Source organism: Cygnus olor, chromosome 12 (genome assembly GCF_009769625.2).
Source record: "Cygnus olor isolate bCygOlo1 chromosome 12, bCygOlo1.pri.v2, whole genome shotgun sequence".
Classification (NCBI taxonomy): domain Eukaryota; kingdom Metazoa; phylum Chordata; class Aves; order Anseriformes; family Anatidae; genus Cygnus; species Cygnus olor.
This window is the reverse complement of record NC_049180.1, coordinates 15749042-15772357: the sequence shown is the minus strand read 5'-3', so window position 1 is coordinate 15772357 and position 23316 is coordinate 15749042. Positions and strand designations below refer to the sequence as shown.

Genomic DNA, 23316 nt, shown 5'->3' with positions numbered 1-23316 from the left:
GTTTGGTTAGCAATTTCGATGATTTTTTTTTGCCCATTGCACCTGGCTCTGCTGCTGTAGAGGCACAGTTATTTGTGGTGCCAGAGGAGGTTATAGGCTCTTTATATAATCTAGGGGATTGTATAAGCATAGGTAGGAGAGAGTCAATTCTGAGCCATTGTAAGCTTTTTAGTTTTATGTCTCTAAGGCCAAAAACAAACATCCAGGAACAAGCAGCATAGAGTGGATATTATCCTCCCCAAGTTTTCCGTCATTAGGAAATGACTGTTGATATCATTAGTATTAAACATTAGCTCAAGAATCAGTCATTCGACTGTGATAGAGTTAATGAAAAGGGATCCTGGGCTTCTCTAGCCAAGTCTAGCTAGAGAAGCATGGGCAAGCACTGTGCTTGATGTTAGGGTGCTAGTGTGCCAAGTAACTAGAAAAGCTACGGATTTATTACCTAGGCATGCTTTGTCCTGCTTGTGTTTTTATTTCTACTTAGGTACTTAGATTATATTGGCTAATGGCAGGATGATGTTGCAAAAGGGCACTGCCTGTGTATTGGAAACAATTACCTGATTATTTCCTTCTCACAGGTAGCATAGGTTGAGGTACAGCACTTGGGTACTTGATCTGAAACTTGAGTGCTTGATCTGAACCAAAGGGTTTACAAATGTCTGTGTATAGGAGGCACACGTCTGGTTTTGGGGTGCTTGGACTTCGGTCCCAGCTCACTGCGTGCACCTCCTGGTGCCACCCTCCCCTTGGTGACATCTCTTATGTCACGTGCATTGGTGAAGACACTTCACAATGCTCCCCAGGTCTTACTAGTGAAGGAATCGGTTTTCCCTCAGAGCTCTGTAGATAGCCAGCGTGTTACCGGGCAGCCTGGGCTGCACGCTGTCCCCTACCTTATTGGAGTGATTTGGATTTTTGCATAATATATTTAATTTGTAACTTCTGTATGTGGTAATTTGGGAGACATTTGAGTAGGACATTTCCTTTTCTTGTTACGGCTAATGCTGGAGATGATGAAACCCTATTCTTTCTCAAGGGAAGTAGATGGGGAAGGGCAGCCAGGTGCTGAGCCCATGTGCAGCAGGCTGCGGGGCCAGCGCTGTGTTTGGCAGCGTGTACTGATGTAGAACACGAGGGAGGGACTTTTTCATTTTCTGCATCCACTTTGTTTTTCAACCACAGAAAACACTTTGAAAGACAAGACAAGACTGGTATTTTTTGAGCAGACTCTCCTTTCCCTTCAAAAACCTCATGTTACAGCTAGGGCGGGTTAGCTCGCTGTTCTGCATACTTCCACAGGGCCTGCTGAGGAGGGGGAAGAGTTTGAGAAGAGCTTTGCTCCTTCCCAGGCCTTTTACCTCCTTTGTTTCAAGGTTTTGAGCAGTTTTAAAAATACCACTATTCATAATTCCTCTATTATGATTTTTATTTATTATATTATCTATTATAATATTTATTATTCTGTATTTATAAATGTTATTTCTCTTTTTCAAACGGTTGGAAACTGTCAAAGTTTGAGGAAATATCAAGGAAGAGGTATCTAGGGCACCCCACAAGAGTCATTAGTCCCTCAATGACCTCATTAACAAGGCCTACTGATGGGAGAGTGGCGTCGAAGTCAGGCTGGGTGCTGCCCTTGTGCCTGCACACCCAAGCAGAGGCATGGCGAAGCCTGAGCCCAGAGAGACCAACAAGGGCCTGAGGCTGGGCCCAGCACCAAACCATTGCCCACCCCAGTGCCATCCCTGCTTCACAGCGGTTCATTACACCAGGACACTTTTATTCTGCCCTTACTACCCCACAGCTCCTCAGCCCCCATCATCCTGCTAACTTCTCTCCTTTGTCGTCTGCATCAGCTCGGTACTTTAACCCTATTTCTCGCCTGCTCTGCTTCAGTGGTGCTGTTACAACAACTGCTCCAAGATGCCTTTCGAGAAAATGCCCTGCAAATCGCCTTGTGGTTTGCAGAGTGAATTCCCTAATGACACTCTCATTAATAGTTTTTGCTGCCAAATGCTGTTTGCTTTTACTTTCAGAACTGTCTGCATTAATAACGAGTACCTCCACTTGGAAATTACTTACACGAAGCATTGTTCTCATGTCACTGCCACCGGCAGCGGCTCCGGACTGGGTGGGAGCAAGACACTGCAATGAATTCACCCATACCCTCCTTGCTGTCCTGCCCGAGACGAGGAGTGCTTGAGCACTTCAGAGCAGATAAGTCCTGGGAAAAGCAGAACTATTTCTTGTGATAAAGACTGGTCACACAGTTTGAGCAGACGAGCTTGTCAGGGACGATGCTGCACTCCGATGCTGCACTCCGTCTGAACCTGTGGGAAGTGTGCCTGTTCCTAATAACTGCTGTGTGTATTTATGTGGCAGTCATTGTGCTTTGCAAGAGGGGAGTCACAGAAATAATTAGTTAAGAGCGTGAGGGTTTTGGCACAGATTCCCTTTCTCAAGTAGCTGTGATGTTCATATATAAGAAAAATTGATTTGGCATCTAGACAGGATTTCAGCACACTCATGGTTATGGAAATTAGCTATGGGCATGGAGGAAATCTGTATATTGATTCATAAGCTGACTTGATGACTTGTTCATGCTTTAATATTTTCATGGGCTTTTACCCAAAATAAAAACGTCAGTAGGTACCACTTGACTGTGCTGCAGCACTGCCTGAAATGGTGGGAAGAACGCAGGGAAGAAAAGAGATTTCCTGTTAGACAGAAGCCTTTACTGTCTGTGCTAATTAATTTTCTTCCTAAAGATTTTTTTTTGCCATTGCCCTTGCTTATTGTGTTAAACTGTGTATCTATATAACACCCACGGGAAGTTTATCACCTACTAAATCCAACCCAGGTTCATGTAGAAGAGATTGGGAATAGCAGCAGGCCTTCTCAGTAGGTAGAATTTGGTTAGGACACAGAAGAGTCCTGGGAAGCTGTACAGCCTTGTACACGAGGGCACAGACCATTTCAAAGGTGTCTCTCTCTGAAAGAAGACCCCCAGGTTCATGGACACTCACTTGTTCTTCTGCAAGAACTCAGGGAAACCTCACATCAGCACATGCCGATGTTGCTGGCTGTGTGCATGTAATAGCACGAGGAGTAGCCTTAGTTGGTGTACTCCAGCAGGGCAAACGGCAGCATCATTTGCTGGCTCTTTTTTTGGTCGAACTGGTTAGGTGGTGTTTAATCAGCACCAGCACCCCTACCTTGTGCCTTGTGAAAAACACCTCTTAATACGCTGACTCTTCGTGAACACGTTTCAGGTTTAAAATCTTAATCCCTGAATAATGCCACCGCCTGCCTCCCAGCTTTCTTTGGAGACCTTCCAGCTCTGGCCAGCCCTGACCCTATTTGACTTAAGGTACGTGGGGCTCAAAACTGGGGCAAATATGGCTTCTGGCCATTATTAAAATGAATGAAAACTATGTAATGGATAATTTCATTTAAGATCCGGTGCGATAAGAGTTTGTGATCAAATGCTGATTTCATTTGCAACAGTGTGCTTCCATTGTGACTTCAGAAGAAATCAATGGGTGTAAGGCAAGATGAGTCATAATGCGCACACTGTACCAAAGGGGAGTAGAATTTTCTCCATAAATAACATCTCTTTTAGCAAGATGCAGAACCAAAACCCTGAAAATCTATACCGTATTGAACTGCACAGTTCAGGAAAGAGGCTGTATATATAACAGCATGTTTTTGAATGTGTAGGTTGCTCCTTGTGGACGAAACCTTCCTTTGAGACAGTTGGTTGCTCATTTTCGCAAAGTATCTGTTAAGTAACTTCCATAATCTGGATGTAGGATTAAAAGATCTGTGGGGGCTTTTTTGAAACTACTGTGTTTGGAGGGCACCTCGCACCCTACAAGCACTGACAGTGAAGCCAGGGAGATGCCTCTAGGTGGGCTACTAGGAACACGAAGATGTTTCCACATGCTTGGGAAAAGACAAGAAGGCCATTTTGTCATTTGGTGGTTGGCTTCTTGCTGCTTATTAAATAGGCTGCCAAACTTGTGGCTAACGAGTGATTTTAATGTAGTTTGAAGGCAGCTTTTGTTTCCTTCAACTGCTATTTTAAGAAAGATCCCGTAAAATTAATTGACTGATGAACTGTATAATTGATGCTGTCTACACAGTGTGCACCAGCCAAAACTGATGGGTAGCAAGAGCACTGGCATCTTGGTAGGGGCTGCGCTAACCCCTTCGGAGAACCTCTGCCTGCCCTCCCTTTATGCTTCTGGGTAGGAGAGGGCATGTTTAGTTTTCTGCTTACTCTATTCCCTTTTGTACTTGCTCATTTGCTAGGTGCATAAAGGAGAGGAGGTCACTTGTGCACATGGGATAAAGAGGTATTATGAATTCTAAAGTGTTTGCTTTATTGGGAAAAGCACACTTGAGCAGGAAGGCGCAGGAACATAATGTGTGAATTTTTAATGAATGCTGTGCCAAGTGTTTGTGCATTTTTTTTTTCTACCTGTAGCAGCTTTATTCATTTGGGAGAGTACTGCCTACAAGATATTCTTTAGTAGTATGCTGGCTGCTGTTTAGTTTTAATAAATTAAATCCTTTATATCAATGTAATATTCTTTAGACAAGCACTTCCAAAACAGATTAGAAATGAACTTAAGGGGATTAAAAGCTTCTCTTGCTAAAAACAATGTTTCAGATGGGAAATCCACTTATTTATGTCACTTTCAGTGGAGTACATTTGTCTTTAATATGTTGCTACTGCTAAAGAAAGCGGTGCTTTGCCCATGACTGCAGCCTGTCTGCTCTGCTTTACATACGCAGCAATGTTTATTTTCTTCAGTACAGTAAGTCGCTTTGGGAAAGATTGATGGCTTCCCATAAAACTGCGAGCAACCATTTTCTTTGTTATTTAGAGAAAACAAAAGATTTAATGGAGCTAGAGTTTTAAATAGCGTTAGTCTCTGTAAAATGGGAAACCGTGAGAGTGGAGCATGTGAGCAGAGAGAAAAGTCTGCTTTGATTTTCCCTTGCTGGCTTGTAGCAGGCCGAGCACATCTTTGGGAAGGTTCTCGTTATCTGTGAAATCCTGGACATCTTGGGAGCAGCCTGGTCGCACTCAGGGCTGAGCAGCAGGCCCGGGGAGAAAAAATCAGCTCACAGGAAACGGCCTGACCCTTATCCAGCTTATCTGGTTCCGTATTAAACGTTTGTCCCAGCACGTGGTTCAGTGACGTGCTGAGCCTGATGTTTGGGTCACTGGTACACCTCAAAATTTCCTGAACGTGCTGCAGAGACCCGGCTTGGTGTACCTGCTGTGCAGCACCCAGGCTGGTCGTCTGGTGGGGAATGGGCAGCAAGAAGGCCAAGGTATCTGAGTACTCTGACACCTTTAGGACTGTATTTTAGCCCAGTGGTGGTTGTCCCCAAAACAGCCTGCTAACTCTGCTGGCAACCTGAGCTTTCAGTTCATCTCCTGGGGCATGAAATGCCCCATTTGGGAGCGTGTTCCCCTGAGAGCTGAGTGCAGGGAGGTCGGAGCAGGTGCCAGGACGCAGCTCACCGACAGCTCAGTTACAGTCTGTGGAGATGTAATTATTTAATTGCATTGCAGGTGACTTCATCGGGGGAGAGGTTCAACCCTCTCAGCACACAAAGTGCACCTTGGTAGCTGTGTCCCTGACACAAAACTGAATTTTGTTAGTTCAAGCACACCTCGCCCCATCATCATTTAAAACTGTTTCAGAATAACTTCTGTGCCATCATGCTGCACTATTCTGTGAGGTATTATTTATTTAAATGGCTTCCAAGTGAGTTATCTCCCAGTGCCTGGTTATAAGAAGATCATTTCCCATAGGGATTTCAGGCCACTGATGCTCCAGGCTCCCCTGCCTGGTTTCAGTCGCTGTTCACCCACTGCTCCTGACCCCTTCCTGCGCCAAAAAAATGATGCCCAGCTTTAACTGGGGCACATCTGATAAAGCGGGGGATAACTTTTCAAAGCAGTGCTCCAGGATTGAGATGTTTGATGACTCTGGGATTCAATAGAGCCCTACACTGAGGCTTTGTATCAGCCTCGTATTCCTAAGGCTGTACGAGACCAGGCAGCTTGGCAGAAATTAAACCACTATCTTCATTTTATCTTATTTTGTGCCATTTTGTTGTCTGAAGTCAGATTTTACTCCTCTCCCCCCAAATATTTTTTTTTTTGGTGGTCTTAGCATTTATCAGACTTCTAAATCCTTACATATTGCTCGTGATAAGAGGATAACTTCACCACTGGTTTCACAGTGGAAAAGGTAGGTTCATTTTCTGCCAAATAACGATGGGCTCTCCTGTCTCCTCCAGTGTGCACTGGGGATAAAACGTATACATTGCTACAGTGCTGAGCTGAAAAAGAAGAAAACTTATCATTCAAGTAAAAAAATTATATAATTAGGATCAGGGCTGGAATCTCACTGGGAAATGTGGTGTAAAAATGCTTCTCATTTTAAATTAAGCTTTCAATGGCAAGTGCTTGGCTTTCAGCAACTCCTCTGAAACTCTTTTAATTGAAGTTCCATGAAAATCTGGGGAGTTCAGCTCAAGTTCACCTCCCAAACCCATCCTGATTTCATTAAAGATCTGATTTTTTTTATTTGCCAATAAAATATATATGTGTGTGTGTGTGTAAATCAGTATCTGTTCCATAACTGTTTTTTTTTAATTTCTTTTTTTTGTTTGTTTGTTTAAAGGAACAGTTTCCCTTCTCTTTATGACCTCTGCTCCCTCCATCTAATGAGAGGTGGGAGGAACAACCCCCAGCAGATCCTTCCTGTCCCCCACCCTAGGTTGGGATTTGGGGCTCAGGACACGCTTTCTTGTTGCTTCCCCCATCTGCCTCGTGCTCTGCATTGGTGTGGCAACCTCTGTGCTGGTAGAGCCAGTATCAGACATGATCAGGTCATCCTGGCCTGGTGAAGGCCAGCACGGTCCAGCCCTCGTGTTCCCATGGCAGATGTGGTACGAGCAGGAGACGGGGCTGAGTGTGCCTTGGTCAGGCTCCTGGTGTGGCCATTTTGTCTGTGCCTTGCAATTTTCTTTGCCTGTCTCTAGGACCCAACAAAGGTCCCGATTACTCAGAAGGATCTTGCTCTGGGCTTACATCTGGACAGTGAGGTTAGGATTTTTGTTCTTTCATCCCTTTCCCAAGTTTTGTCCCGCTTCCAGCTGCAGGGGCCAGATATGCCTGTGAGCAAGGGGCTGAGTGCTGCACACAGCTGGCTGTACCCAGGCTCCGTATCCCTTCGCTTCACCTGCCAGCTAGTAAGAAAAGCCTTCAGCAATGACATCCATGTGCCCAGAGTTTTCTACTTATCTGGGGTGGCATTGGAGCCCCCCGTGGTGCCTCCTATCCCCAGCCGTGCTCACTCCAGCTCCTGCAGAAGCAGTGGGCACTGAAGGCTCCCCCAGGACCAGATGGGAGGGCTCTTGGGAGCTGTCTGAGGCCCCGCTTCTGTGCCGTGTACGAGGCGAGACGAAAATGTGCTGGAAATGCTGTAAATCTGCCTTCCCCAAGGCAGAGATTGGCAATACGCTCGAGTCCTGCATCAGCCCAGAATGCAGCAGCACGCCAACGAATATAAGCACAGCTCTTCTGTTAATTATTCAGTCATTCAGGTATCCAATTTTGGGTTTTGTCCCGCTCCTAGGCTAACACGTTTCTTCTACTATTTTATTCTCTCATGACTGCAGGTACTACCTGTGCCACAGCCTCCCCCATGAGCCCCGCACGTCGCTATCTGCAGTTTTAGGGAATCAGATCTCAGTGTTTCTGATCAGGGTCCAGCTGGAACCACACATCTTTGTTTCATGTATTTAATATACTCAAAGTGCACTAAATGACAGTTTATAATATCATTATCAACAGTTAAAGACATTATAACTTCAAGAAATGAAAAGAAAGTGCAGCCATATGTGGAAATGCTTTATTTTGTGCACTTTTAACCCTCGCAATAGCTCAGCTGTGAAAACGGGGACAGCAATGCGAGGCAGGAAAAAAAAATTCAATGTCTGCAAAATCATTTTTCAGTTTTCCCTGCGCTGTTGTCATGAAAGAGCGCTGCACTATTTGGATGGTAAATAACAACCGAGGACTAATTTATTTTTCTTCATAAAATTATTTCTTGAATTGGATTCAAATGTGTTCCTTATTACACGGTTTGATAATTCAGTGATGCTTTCCCCCCATAACATACGAGCTGATTTAAACCTTCATTCCATACAGCCTCGGGCTTATTAAGAACAGTGTGGACTGAGTATGGATTAGGTTTAAAAGTAATAAAAAAGTAGACCTGTTGGTTAGGTGAAAAATTCACTATCAGATTCCTGAGTGCAGCTTTCTTTTCATGTGCAAACTGCATTAAATGAGGCATTTAATTCAACAAATCCATAGTTCTGATCCACCAGAAATAGAGACTGGGTTAGTTCAATTTGTAACAAACGATCTCCATATGATCAAAGTCCTGAGAGCTGATTCCAACATACTGCTTAAATTAGTCTAACACCGAAGTGTTTGGCTCTGGGACAATATTTGGAATGTCTTACCAGAAGAAAAATTCCTCCGCACACATGGTTCCAATATCGGGGAATGCCAACCTTGCTTTTTAATGGGCTGACAGGGAGCCTCCGTGCTAACTTTCTGACTCCAAAAAGTTCTTGTGCTGTCACCCGCAAAACAGCTTGGATAATTTTTCCTTGGCTTCCTTATTAAAGCCTGAATGAAGGGATTGTGTGGCTTTCTTAATGTCACTTGGTCTGCTTGCCATAAATTCAAGCACTCATGATGAAAGCTCCACTTATATTTCGCTGGGAAATGGAATCAAGGAGAATGCACCCTCGTTCACAATAAATAACTAAAGTTGAGTTATTAAGTGTATTTCATATACCAGCGCCTTATTACATCAGCAGTTTAGATAATGGCTTCTTAAAAATATTTCTCCACTGAAACCCATGAAGAGTGGGTTGCACATAGGCATCCCTGTGCGCGGAAAGCAAACCAGCCGGCTGCGGCAATAACTTCGGCCTATATTAACAAATAGTGAATATTTACATTTTTACATGCTGCTGTCTGTTCAAATTAAGCAACCATTGTGCTAGCGGCAGCGAGCGGAGAGCGCTGTGTTGGCTTGAGCCCCGACACAGAGCCCAGGGCTGGGCCGGGGCTTGCTGCGGGCAGGGGGACGCAAGCTGCTTGCTCCCGAGCCCCACCAGCCCTGGCCCTGAAGCAACCAACAACATTTTCAAAGGCCACTGCTGGATTTCCTCTCACTTTTTTTTTATTTTTATTTTTTTATGGACCATCTTAAGGTGAAATTTGTTGCTGTAATTAAGCCAGAAGGGTGCCAGGTACCTATGCACGTACCGTGAATGCGCACGTCGTTCTTTACATTTTTACACTGTTATTATACACGCAGTGGGCTGTAATAAATTGGTGTTCACCCAGGAACAGACAGGACTGACAGTGAGTAAATGCCCCGATTAGCATGTTATTGTGACAACTTTGCAGCACCCCCTGCTTGGTTACCATACATTTTGGATGCCGATGAGATTATTTTTAAGTCTGGGCTAAGCATCGCTTGGTATTTCATGGCAAATGGAAGAGGAGAAGGAGGCAGAATGAAGGATGAAAGGTTGGCTACTCAGAAATTCAGCAAACCCACTGTTTTCATGGTAACTCTTCTGAACAGGTGACTAAGTAAGCCAATTAAACAGACTTTAAGAACAAATTATGATAGTAATCCATTGTCTGGGATCATTGAAATGCGCTGGGTGGAATCTGTTCCCCAGAGCTGCCTGAATAATGAAAATCTATTTTGGTGTAATTTTATCATTTTCCTATCTTCATTAAATGTTCAGAGAAGGAGCTCTCTCCTTTTTTTTTTTTTTTTTTTTTTTTGACTTTTCCTTAGGAGTGAATGGAAGGTGAAGGAGACCAAACATCTTCCACAGTTTATGAAAAACAGCCTTTTTTTTTTCTTTTTAAAATATTAACATGTAAGGACATCTTTTCCTTTAAATAATACACCAGTTTGCTAATGACATTTTATAACCATTTTAGAGAAGGAAATTTCTAGTATAACTTGAAAACCTTCAATAATATGGTAGACATTAATGAAAAATAAATAAATCTCAAAACGTTTTTGACGGAAACATCTCGATCAACAAAGTGTCTGGCAAGGGCCAGTTAAAAAGTGTGAAACACCAGAGATACCAGCTATGGGCCCTTAGCCCCAGCGGAGGGCTCCAGGGAAGCAGGAGCATCTCTGCAGGGCTGGAGAGAGACCAAGGGAGGGGAGGAGGACACTGTAAACCTTCTGCTTCAACCCTCTTGTCCTCAGCGCTTTGCATTTCACTCGTGTAGGTTTAAGGCCCTGACAGAAAGGCCTTTGGGCTGAAGCTGGTGGTGTCCAACACAAACCAGCTCCTCTGCACAGTCTTGCTCAGGGACATGCTGGAGGTGATTAAAAAATCACACCAACTGACGGGCACCACTATGGATGTGAAGAAGAGGGCAGTGGAACATTTAGGCCGGGGTTTTCCAGACAGCCCGGCACCATCTGGGTCTGATTCTGCCCCCACACAGGACAAAAAATGGGCCACACGACTTGGTCAGTGTTGGAGAATGACAGCCACCACCCATCCCAGGACTGTGCCACACAGACCCCTCCTCGCCTTCCTCTGCCCAAAATGCCAGCAGCGCACCTGCCTCTATCAGCTGCATTGCTGCAGGTTGCTGTGGGTCTCCTTTTATTTTTTTTCCTTTTTAAATCTGGGACAGAAAAGAGTTCTCCAGAATTATTTCAGGCCATCGTACGGTAACGACTCTGTGTTGCCACATAGGGCTGCATGAACCAGTGACCTAGGGAGAAAATAAATTTCATGCAAGCTGAGGGCTGGCAATGGTGAGTGACAGAAGAATGGCACTCCAAAGTGTGTTCAAGAGATTCTGTATTCATTTAAGAAATGTGCCTGTTTAGCCAATTTATTCATTTGACAAGTTCCTTTTTAACCATCTTAATTCACCATTTAGCCTACGATGGCCTTCATTAGTTTATTAGATATTCAGCGAAAGAGATTTTTTTAGCATAAATACAGTTCCAGAGAGGATTACTGCACAGGGAATCTATTCTTTTAGCCTCCTTATTCGGATATCAAGTATTTGTTGAAATGGTCTCATATTTACTTAGTCCCTTAATGAAGTCTAGAAAAGCTTTTCTGCAAAGGGAATATTGTTTTGTCAAAATTAGCTTACTTAGTTTTCAAAGTCATCTCAGAACAAAGATTTCAAAGATACTGCGCCAGCCTAATATTTACTTTTTACACCGTACAGTAGTTTAGACTTGCCAGGAAAAGTGCACTTGCTTTTTTTGTGTTGTTTTGTTTAAATTTCTGTTTCTAGTTGTGAGATATATATGTCATTTCTAGGGGTATGGAACTAATTGAGGAATATGTCCTGCCCTTGTTGAGGTGAACAGGGCAGATAAATAAAAACTCCATTGGACATAAATCTCCTCCACTAACATCAAAGAAACAGGATCCTGCTAAGTGTATTTGTATAATGCAGTAATTTATGCAAAAAGCAGCTTTTGTCAGCAATGCAACAAAGCAGCTTTGATAAATGTCCCCTAATTTATTGTCATGTATCTCAAATCAAAGTAAAACATTTACAGCCTGCACACTGAAGGAACCCAGGCCCAGGGCACTTAAAGGGTTTCTCTCCCTCTCCATCTCCCCCCTCTTTTTTTTAAAAGTACAAAAAGCTAAGTTGGGCAAAAGGTTAAAAAGGCTCTGTTTTGAATGCTAAGTACTTTATACAAATTACGGGAAAAATATTAACGGAGCTGCTTAAAGAATGAGAGAAAAGCCTGTACAAATTCGGATTAAAAAATCTGCTTAGCTTTTCTCTTATGGGTGATGTTTAACAAATCATAATGCAGACACTAACTGTGTTTTACAGGGACAATCCCAGCATCCCACGTTCTGAAAAAGGAGTAAAACAGTGACTGGAAAAGGTAAGTGTTTGGCTCCAGTGCTTTGCTGCCCATCCCTCCTACCAGGCCTTTCCCTTGCGGGGCGCACTTTAAGTCAGCTCAAACGTGAGATCTTTGGGGGAAGTGTTATCACTGGCCCTGGCAGGGAGTTGGAAACTGGACCATAGAGGGGGAGAAGGCCAAAGAGTCAAAAGCTGTATCCCCCTGAAGTGCCGCTGTTGTTTCCACGCTGCAGAAACTCGTTGGCTCAAGCGTCTCCCAACTTCTTGGCAGAATAGCCGTACCTACAGACCCAGTCCCAAGAGTGCCATTTTGTAATTAAAGAGCCTCATTAAGTGGTGTGACTGATAAGGCGCAGTCTGAAGTGGGGTGGCCGTGATGCAGGGGAGCACTTGGGAGCCCCTGTGTCTGGGCAGGGCGCCTCAGGCCTGGCCTCCGTCAGACGGTGCCGCCAGGAGCATGCCCCCCAGCGCCACGGCCCTCATGGGCGACGCGCGCATCCCACCTGGCTGCTGCAGGTCGGGCGGCCTCAGGGCGGCCACGTTTGTGTCCCTAGGCCGGGAGGTAACAGGGAGCAGGCCTACGGGGCGAGAGGGTGGGAAGAGAGGAGATGGGATTGACGTGTGGGCATGGCCTCTAGCAGTAGGTCCGGCCATGGCGAAGGGGCAGAGGGCACCCTGTGGCCCATGTCTGGAGACAAAACTGGGCACAATCCTCCCCGGGGATCGACATGTTGTCCATCAGCTCTCCTCTGAGCATGCGGGGAGCTCGCTCAGGGAAGGCCTGAAGTCAGCTCATGGCAGGGAGACTGCCGAACGCCCAGCAGACAATAAATTAAAACTACGTGGGCTTTTCAGTCACCCACACTGCCTCCCAGTTAAAAAGACCCAAAATGATACGGCTGCTCCTCGAGCCTCTTTGATATTTAGGGGGAGCGATAAATTCCGCTCTGTTTCAGCAGAGATCTTGTGCAGCTCCACATGTCAGATTGCTTCAGAAGTAGACAGCATTTCTATGTTTTTTACTTAGAAAGCTCTGTTTATAATAAACATACAGCTTCAGGAGTATAATATCCTTTGAGTGGAGTTGTTTCAAAGTGTTTTACAACCCATCTGGTAGACTGACTCGAACCATTAGGCATGTTCTTGGAGAAAATGCTTTATTCACACAGATAGTAGTATGTTTCTGGTATTGCAAACCAGGAGAATGAAACTTTGCAAATCCGGGCCTGCTGCACCATAAAACAGAGACATGAGTTCACTGAGAAAGTGAGAAGGAGACATTAAAAAAAAAAAAAAGGGAAAAAAAAAAAGGAAAAAAAGCAGTTTTATTTTCTTTGTGTAGCAGTTGTGCCTGCTGGGAATGGAGTCTGCCTCACGCCAGTGCCACGACTCCTGAGAGGCCAAGTCATCGGCACGTGGAGCCCTCACTGCAAATCCCCATGCCTGTCCATCTGTAATGCTGGTCTTAAGACACATTCAGATGGTAAGTCATTAAGTTAGTGTCATAATTACTAGGGTTATCATTAAAATTTTATAAAAAGGATTCTACAGCCACAATCAGTGAAAGGAGAGCTTTGCACTTAGCAAAGCCAATCACAGGTGCTATGTCTGAACCACAGGAACACCTTCGGCAGCTGCAAGGCCCGAGGGGCATTCTGCAGGAACATGTGGGTTGTGTAAATATATTTATATATATATATATATATATATATGTGTGTCTCTCTGTATGTATATACACACACATGCATAAGTGTAAATAGTTATACATGCATATATGTGGGCAGAGCAAATTATGTGTACGTACCTGTACAAACATATGTATAAATATATATGTATAGTCTCTATATAGACATATACATACACATAAGTCTACATCCATATAGAAGGAGCTAGAGCTATATACTGACAAATTGTGTGTGTGTGTGTGTGTGTGTGTGTGTCATATGACATGTCCACATACCTGTATATAAAGATGTGTATGTGTGTGTATAGCCATGTATACCCTTATCTATGTATCTGCCAGTGTATCTGACCACTGCCTGCATCCCTTCCACTGATGCTACAGCAAAGATGAAGGCTCCAATTGGGGGAGTGCTGGGGTGGAAATGCCTCTGTGCCCACTCAGTATTTGGGAGCTGCAACAGCCTCTTTATTTTAAAATGAAACCTGCGAGGTCTAATGTGAAGCCACGCTGGCTGCTGGTCAGTTGTCCTGGCTGTCAAGGCAGGGCATCCCTGGGAAGCTGGCAGCATGCTGATGGCAAGAGTAGCTCACCACAGCACTGAGGGGCCTGTGGCAGTGCCACGGCTCAGGCCCTACCTGAGCAGAGCAGCCGGCAGTGGAGTGGACAACAAAGAGATGGTGAGAGGCGCAAGGCGGGTAGTGGTGAGCCCTGCCTGCTGCAGGAGCCTGCCGGGCTGCGATGGAGAGCCACTGGAGGCTAGCACACAGGAGGGAGCTGGCTGGGGCCCACATCTGGCCAGGATGCCAGAGAGGTCACGGGAGAGCCTCAAATTAAAGTATTTAAAATAAAGTTAGAGAATGCGTACATGAAAAAGCGGCACAATCAGCACAGCTTTTTGGCAGGCCTGTCACGTCCAAGTCAGCGTCCTGCAGGTACCAGAGACGCTGCTCAGGTGCAGCACTGGGGTTCGCAGCACAAGGGACTTGCACTTTGCCTGCAACATGCTGCTGACATTTTATAGGTCTAATGAGATAGGTGCTAGTGCGAACACACCCAGTGCCCTCAGACCCTCAGACAGTTCTCCTGGATCCATTTTTCCTTTTTTTTTTTTTTTTTTTTTTTTTTTTTTTTTTTTTTTTTTATCGATGGGGCTTTGTGATGAAATTTTATCCTGATATGTTTAAAGCAGAGACAGCTGTGAGTAGCTGTTAAATAGACACAAACAAGAGCTCGGGCCAAAATATGCATGTTCAACACAGCTCTTTAGCTATAAGTTGTGCTACGAGACCACAAAAATGAAGAAACTAAAACATATTAATTGCTTGAAATGGAAACACTCTCTTTTTAAAGTCAGGCACTCTTTTTAAATATCTTATTTAAGTGGCGCATTGATTTCTAAGTCGCTGAAGCCCCTTTATCTCAGTGCACTTATTTTGTGAGTGGTACGTTTTGACACATGGTTTTGGTTTATTATGTAACGCTTCAATAAATAAATGTAAATTACCAATAATGATCTGTATAATCTGAAACATAACAAAAATCAATCTTTTTTCATGTAAATAGATGGAGAACTTTTTTGTTGTTGTTGTTTCTTTGTCTCATTTTGCAAATTACTCTGTCTGACACAGGTACACGTTTCAAAGAACTTCACATTCAGTGTGAGCAGGACAAAAAAAAAAAACACAACAAAAACAAAGTCCCCCCCCCCATCTTGGGACGTGTCATTAAAACCACATGGATTTTAAATTCTTGTTCTCATACAGAAAATTGCATTAACAGCTTTTTGACCTCAAGACTAAGCCATGTTACATGTGTGAAAGGCCTAGCATCTCTGCTCTGATCCGCAGCACCGCTCCTGTGTACTGAGTAAGTAACTGCAGCCTACTGATGTAATAGCATCCTGCATATATGTCATATTAATGGTATTTTCCAAATAGTAATAGCATTAAAAGACTGTCTACTTTGCTATTGACTTACCCTATTTAGGATAATTTGCCCAGAAAGACTATCCTTGAGCATGTGAACAGCCATATCATTTTATAACACTTAACTTAAAAATATCAAAATCAAAGCAAGCTGACAGTTTGATTCCAGAACTAGTATTTTTCCATTAAAAAAAAAAAAAATCTGTTGTGTTTCTTGAATAATTTATTATCTGGATTTTTGTTGTATTTTCCACATGGAATTGATGAAGAAAAAATACTTTTCTTTTTCTAAAGAAAGTTTGGACGAGCGAAAATTCACACATGGAAAACAAATGAGCATCGGGAAACACTCCTCATAGCTAATGGCTACTTGGTATGTCGCCAGAATTCATACAGATCCTTAAAATCAAGTAAATTATGCCCGTAGTGATAGCTCCCTTTCGCTGGAGTCCCACAACAAGCACCAAATGGTGGAGTGGAGCAGAACTGCCAAATTCCATTTTTCACCTCCCGATTCCTTTCAATTAAGCAGCCTCATTTCCAGCAGAAGGGCCTATGCATATTTTATGGCACCGCGGCGGGGTGCAGCCGTGCGCCTCTCCCGGCTCGCTGCCGTGCGCCAGGCCCCGCTCGCACACCACAGGCCCGAGGTGCTCGGCCCCACTCGCTGCCCGCACGTGCACGCGCCTGCGGCCCAATCCTGCCCACGCCGAGGCCGGGGAGCGGCGGGGGGCTTTGAAGGCAGGGTTTGGCCTGCAGGAGATAAACAAGCGGCAGAGGGGAGTGCAGTCAGGCGCGCGTGCGCGCACACACACACACAGACACAGACACATCTTCCTTAGGCAGCCTGCTGAAGACTCAGGCCATGCAAAGAAAATCATCACGAAACGGACGCGTTCCTCTGGTGGTCTGCTCGTTTGATAAGGGATCGCACACGTTCAAATCGCTGGCGAACGTGGAGGTTAAGAAACCTGCTGCTCAGTTAAACAACTGGTGAATTTGTGCTAGAAAAATTAGGATGGATTATACCAATATCAGTTAAGACTGCAATAAATATTTATAAACAATCTTCCTTGCAAAACACATCTCTATCATTCATTTCCCTGCGATGAAAAATCTGGAACAATGGAACTAATGACAACATTGTTCCAAAGTTAAATAGTATATCTAATAAAGAAAACACTAAAATGAGCCAAATTCCTTATGAATACAACAGCGAAGCAATTAAAATAAATGTGATTTTCCAGATCAAAACTTCTGGCTGTTAATTGCTATATGGCACCTATCCTAGTCATATGAGTTTCCCTTGCAGCTGTTTTTATTTCATGATCCATGCTGAACTCCCCGGAGCCCAGGCCTGGGCGCTGACACGGAGACAGCCCGCCCGAGCACCGGGATCGCTGCTGCCGGGCGGCCGCAGTGCCTGTGGATGCCCTCTCAGGACAGGCCTTGGAGGAGCGGCTCTCACCATTTCATTTCGTTGGCCATGTGCTTCCAATGCAGAAGCTGTGTTGCCTGCTGCACCTCCTTTTAAATCCCAGGATGACTTTTTTTTGGGGAGAAGTAAGAAGAGGCTATCCATCATGTGCTCTTTCCTAATAGTGGTACCGTGCTTCTAATGCTCTACACCTGACTGCTTCTCTCACTTTTTTTTTTTTTTTTTTTTTTGCAATTTATGCCCTGCCTGAGTGCAGCAGCCATGGATAGGGGGCTGCAGCCTCGGCAGGGCCAGGGCTCTTTAACCCACCTCACGTCACCCCCAGAGCTCAAACCACATGCTGGAAATCTGGCACACTCCAGCCAGCTCAGTTGAAGCTGTATTTTAGTATCTGTGGGTTATTAATGAGATTAAAGAATGCCGTTACAGGGAATGACAACTGCAGTTTGTCCAACATTAAGCAGATATTGGCATCCTTAGGTGCGAGTCGGGAGGCAGTGATCTCAGATATTGAATGAGCTAAAGCCATGAGCAATATGATATTGATTAGACAATGGGTATTGTATTTACCCACATAGCTTTATTGGGTGAGGCTCAATGTGATGTGTTTTTATTTGGGAAACTTAAGGAAGATAATTAAAAATGTTGTAAGCAGAGCCCAACAGCCTTCGTGCTTTGCTTTTTAAAGGCTGCAGATGTCCTGTCTTCTTTCTTTAAAACTGCATGCGCTCCCTCTCCACCTTCCAAAAGATCAAGGGTAATAATAACAACAATAATAATACAGTGTCCTGGAATTTTTCTACATGCCTCAAGAGAACTTTAATTTTTTCCAGAAACTGTTTTCTGATAACAGCCGCCTCTTGGACTTTTCCTGTTACCCAGTATGGATTTCCAGTGCTATTGAGGCCAAGTAAAAATGGTGTATTTGGATATCAGGCCTTTCATGTCGAAAACACCTCTCCTGCTAAACAAAGCCTTGTAGAGGAGAACAAAGCCAGTGCCTGGGGTTGGACTGCCCTCCGAGGAAGGAGCACCATGGCACAGAAAGCAGGGGTGTTGGGAGCAGCTTTCCCCACTGCTGCCACCATGGAGCAGCGAGCCTGGTGGTACCAGCGGCCTCACAGGGGAGGAGAGAGGCGTAGAGATCTTCCATGTTCATTTTTTAATTTTTGAGCACTGCTGAGAAGCTGGTCAATCCCAGAGTCATCCAGAGAGAAGGCCTGGAGCTTAGGTAATGCTTTGTACTTCACACATCCATAATGGGCACACACGTTATGTCTCTGGTACTGCAGACTGCAGGCCAGCCTCCATGCAGGAGGCCAGCCCTTGCTGCCCTCAGCCCTGCCTCCCTGAGGCTGCCACGCCATGAAGTGCGCTGGGCAGCCCCGACCCGATGGGCAGGGAGTGCCACGAACCGTGGGCACCCCCAGCACACGATGATGGGGGAATGTCTTTGGGATCCTCACACCCAGCGGTATCTCCACCCAGCAGTCCGAAGCACCCCCAGTGAGCACGTCCTGCCAGCCTGTTTTGCTGTTTCTCCCATCGATTGCATTCCCTTTCCCCGAGGCCTTTTTTTTTCCTTTTTTTTTTCTTTCTTTTTTTTTTTTTTTAAATTGTATTCCCACAGCAATACCACAGTTGCCAGCCCAGCATCACGTTCCTGCCTTTCATCAGAAGGCTGACTCACAGCATCTTTTAGTTTGGGCTCACTTTTTTTTCCATGGTTCCTTGGCCCAAGCAGCTGCGTGCAGGCGCTCAGCCCAGGGCTGAAACCAGCCATGCATTTTCGCCATCCTCCTTGCCCCCGGGAAGCTTACCGTAATGAGGCTGTTTAACCTGAGGTGTCACAGCTTAGCATTTCTCCTCCCTCCATGGGTGGCTGCTGCTCTAATTCCTCAGGCTTCTGGCCATGGGGCTTTTAATATTTTCCTCTAGTTTGGTCCACCTTCGGTGCACCAGAGCTGCTGCCGGCCCCAGTCCCATTGGGAAGGCAGCTTCTTGCAGCCGCCGCTGCCTCCTCCGCTCTCCAACCTGATGCTTTCCAGCTCCGGGCTTTGCAAGGGGAGGCAGAGGCAGCGTGTGCCGAGCCTCCATCTGCACCACATCATGGGAATACAAAATGGCACCGAGTCCTACTTCTCCTCATTAGATGTGGGCAAACTTGGCTGGAGCGCAAGTGCGAAAGCTCATCTTTCTTCAGCTGCTTGTAATTCGGGCTTGAGCAAGAGCATTATTTGGGGCTTAAGTCAGTCTTCTAAGTAGGTCACAATTCTTCGCCTAGACCCAAATTCCTGCCTGTGACTTCTCAGAAGCATGGATCCTTACGGTCTCTGGATTTGTGAAACACCTCAGGTGCCCTCTTATCAGCTTCATCAGCTCCTCAAATGAATCCACAAAACAAACAGTCACTAACTTGCTGCCTGCTTAGGGTTCGGACTTGGAAAAATTTCTCTGCCTTGGGTGGCAGCCATTTCTCTGTCTCATTTGCATGGCTGATTTTCCCATTTTAGTGATATTCCACTACTAGCCCTGTAAAAAGGTAAAAGGACACATCCTGCAACTCCTATGATCATTGCCTCAATGGGAGGACAAAACGCGATGAAGATGGCCAGGAAGCTCCAGCCCATATGGAGTTGGCTGTCTGAAACAGATGCAGTGCAGTCTGTAATATAAAATGGAATTCATTTTAGTGGCGCAGAGACCGATTCCCCAAATCATCACAGCATGTGTTAGACATTAGTCCTAGTCTTTAGTGTAGCACTATAAGGGGTTCAGACACACCCGGTGATAAAATGAGGAGAAAAGGGAAGGGAAGGGAAGGGAAGGGAAGGGAAGGGAAGGGAAGGGAAGGGAAGGGAAGGGAAGGGAAGGGAAGGGAAGGGAAGGGAAGGGAAGGGAAGGAAGGGAAGGGAAGGGAAGGGAAGGGAAGGGAAGGGAAGGGAAGGGAAGGGAAGGGAAGGGAAGGGAAGGGAAGGGAAGGGAAGGGAAGGGAAGGGAAGGGAAGGGAAGGGAAGGGAAGGGAAGGGAAGGGAAGGGAAGGGAAGGGAAGGGAAGGGAAGGGAAGGGAAGGGAAGGGAAGGGAAGGGAAGGGAAGGGAAGGGAAGGGAAGGGAAGGGAGCACAATGCAACACCAAACAATATAACATGGCACAATGCAAGGATGGTTTAGAGCTTTTCGCTCACCGCTTTGGCTTTCTGGTAGTTCTGCAGAACACGTCTGCATGCCTACAGCAGCTCGCAGCCCTGTGTCTGAAAATTACCGTAATTTTCTTTTTTCAAGCATGTAGGAAGAAAGAAGTTTTACCTCCCCGCCAGTGGAGGGATGAGTCTAGACTTTAACAACATGAATGGGAAACATGACCCAAGCAAACGCCATATTGCTCACTAGAGGAGGAGACTTGGATGTATGTGTGGTTTTAACACTCATTTGGCCAAGGGAAATCATCCATTGTGGTGGGTAGTACTCATTAGCAGCCAGATATTGGGGCATTTCTCTGCATCACACTTCCAGATGGTTTGTTTTTTTTTTTTTTCCCCCTTGATTGCAACTTTGGTGTGCAGTGGTGGAATGCTGGAGCTGGATCAGAGCTTGGTTCTGTGGTCACCTTTGTATCACTGAAATGAGTTGAAGTGCTATTTTACAATGGATTACAGGATGCCCGCAGCTTTTATGTTTTATTTTTGTTTCTGTGAGGTTATTTTTCACTTCCTCTTCTGAATAAAAAGAAAACAAAATGTTAAATGTCTAATTGAATGGACTGTTGGAAAAGGTGCATAGAAAGGTCTAGCATGTGAACTTCTGTGAAGCAAATGCCTTTGTTTCCAAACAGGCTAGTGATAGCAAATATTTATTGACATTTTCCTTCCATACGGGCGTTAACAATTATAATTTGCTAGTACGTACCTCATGAGTACTTTCAGGTTTTGAACAGAACATCTGTTGGTCAAAGATGAAAAAAAAATGTTGAAAAAAAAATCTATTTTTCCAGGGTTATGAATCTAACAGCATCACAGATTATCGCTAGGAAAACAGTTCAAAAGCCTGAACTTGCACTTATGGAAAAAGGAACACAGATAGAGGAAACAGATAAATATGCGTCGTGTTGGTAGGCTTTGTTTTCTGAAATGATATATTGTTCCGGAGAAGCGGTTAACAAACAAATTATTGTCTGTGTCCAGTACAGCCAGATCTTTGGTTCCACCGAACAGATGTTAAGGTGAAGCAGATTAAAGCTTAATTCACAATAGGGCTGCACCACAGGAAAGGTGCCCTAAGTTTATCTATTGTTAAATAATATAATTTATCGTCTTAGAGGGCTACAGAGCAATTGCTGTTCCTTTTCTACTTTTTGAACAAAGATTTATAACATAGATAATCCCCAATTTTAGATATTTGCTGCAGGTTATATTTGAAAGAATTTCCCAAAAGACTGATAACCCCTTTTTTTCCTTAACCACAGTCAAACCAGTGAACTAATATGATGCCTCCTTCAAATAAATGTATTTGCTGCCTCTGTGCATGATAAGTTTTCATTTCGTCTATGATCAGCTGACAGTATGCAAGTTTGCAGATACCAGTAATTGAATACAGATAACCTTGGTTGTTGACCTATGCAGAGCCATGGCTGTCTAGTTTCCATTGTTTCTGTTTTTGCTAGTTGACACAAAACTGATGTGGGCTGAATTTATATATTAGCCATCCATTATAGTGGGAATTGCTTATCGTTGTGGATGGATATTGCAAGAAGTTTCTATTTATTTAACCTAATAAGATGGCAGAAATGAACCTGATTGGGTCCATTCAGGAGCAGAATTAACCCTTATCAGCCCAGTTAATTTCTGCATGGATAACAGGGCATGTAAAGGATGCCTGCCTTACTTCTATTTTTTACATATTAATTTTATTTTCAGTTAGAGGGATTATATCAACTGGCAAAGAATCCGTGCAGTATTGAGAAAGTGAAGTTGAGGGTTGCAAAAGAGTGAAGCAGTGCAGGATATCCAAATCCTCTTGGCTTCTGACCGCAGCAGACAACGGTTCTCCTAGACCTCATTGAAAGCTGTGCCTGAAAAGACTATGAGGTAGTTTGCCCAGTGATGACAAGGGCAGTGGCAACACAGTCCCTGTGAGAACCACATCCTATAGGGCTCACAGCGTGGGCTTTGGATCATGTACTGGGAGCTGCTCCTCTGCAGGTGCAGCCGTCTCAAAGCTCCTGTACCTTGCAGCCAGATGGAGGTGCCTTTGGTTGCTTGTTTGTGGCCTGCTTGGTTTCAACTTCACCATGGCCACATATAATCGTGCAAACTTCCAGTTACCTGTGAGGTTATGTAGATCCAGAATTAAAAGCCAGGTTTACAACTACAGCGTGAATATTGTAAATTGCTTACACAGAAGGTCCTGTGAGGGTGAGGGATGAAGGTCCTCTGTCACCGCCTATGATCCATTGGCTGGGGAAGAGCAGCAACAAAACCAGAGTCTCATTTCTTCTTTTCGCTATTAAAGTGCTGTTCAAATTCTGACCTTGATGGCAAATCTTCAAGGCAGATAATTGCTCGGTTGTTGGTAGTATGGGTGGCTTTTTTCCCGACAGAGAGGAACAGAAGAACTCCTGCGTGATGTCCCGGGGAGGGGGCACTGAGTCACTGAGTTTTTCAGAGAAAGTGGCCATGAGATGCGGGCTCCTGACCAGGCACTTGAGTCCTTTGCAGAGTCTTTCTGCACCAGCCATTCAGGCCTCGCTAATGTTATGCACCAGGACTCACACAAGGTTTGTTCAAGAACATGAAAGCAAAATGGCCAGCTGGAATCCTACTTGCCTTGTGGAATACAGTAAAGCACATGGAAACACAATACTGCTGCTTGTATTGCAATTTCTGCTTTCAGCCCTTTTCAGAGCAGCAAGAGTGAGTTACATGAAGTCCCACTATGGCTGAATTCTGTTTTTGTTAAACTGTGGTGTCAATCAAGTTGGCTAAACTGACCTGTTTTTTTTTTTTTTTTCCCCTGTAAAGGTCCTTTGCAAATACAGTCTTATAAATCTAGGGAGCTATAAAAAGGAAACTTGTGAACATCCTGGTTTTGGCCACCTTTCTGCATTACCTACCTTTACAGACCTGTGCTGGTTATGAGGATGGGTTGATCCGGGACGCTGTGGGAATGCAGCACCCAGTTAAGGTCTCATTTCCCTCTTTTGCATTCCTCTTCTGCCTGCATTTAAGGATGAGAGGTGCCTGGAAATATCAAATACTT

At 44.7% G+C, this 23316-nt stretch overlaps 2 long non-coding RNA genes across 3 annotated transcripts in view; one reads left to right on the top strand and one right to left on the bottom strand.

Annotated features, from left to right (window-relative positions):
• Positions 1–23316, top strand: part of LOC121076609 — a 128917-nt gene that overhangs the window by 103423 nt on the left and 2178 nt on the right. Inside the window, exons 11-16 of the long non-coding RNA XR_005823618.1 lie at positions 3276–3373; positions 13356–13496; positions 15477–15563; positions 16935–17185; positions 20344–20467; positions 21975–23316. The exon at positions 21975–23316 is cut by the window's right edge and continues 2178 nt beyond it. This is a non-coding gene — a long non-coding RNA (uncharacterized LOC121076609). The remainder of the gene's footprint in view (positions 1–3275; positions 3374–13355; positions 13497–15476; positions 15564–16934; positions 17186–20343; positions 20468–21974) is intronic.
• LOC121076611 overlaps positions 23201–23316 on the bottom strand; it is a 14422-nt gene continuing 14306 nt past the window's right edge. For both annotated transcript variants that reach the window (XR_005823620.1, XR_005823621.1), the window contains exon 5: positions 23201–23297. This is a non-coding gene — a long non-coding RNA (uncharacterized LOC121076611). The remainder of the gene's footprint in view (positions 23298–23316) is intronic.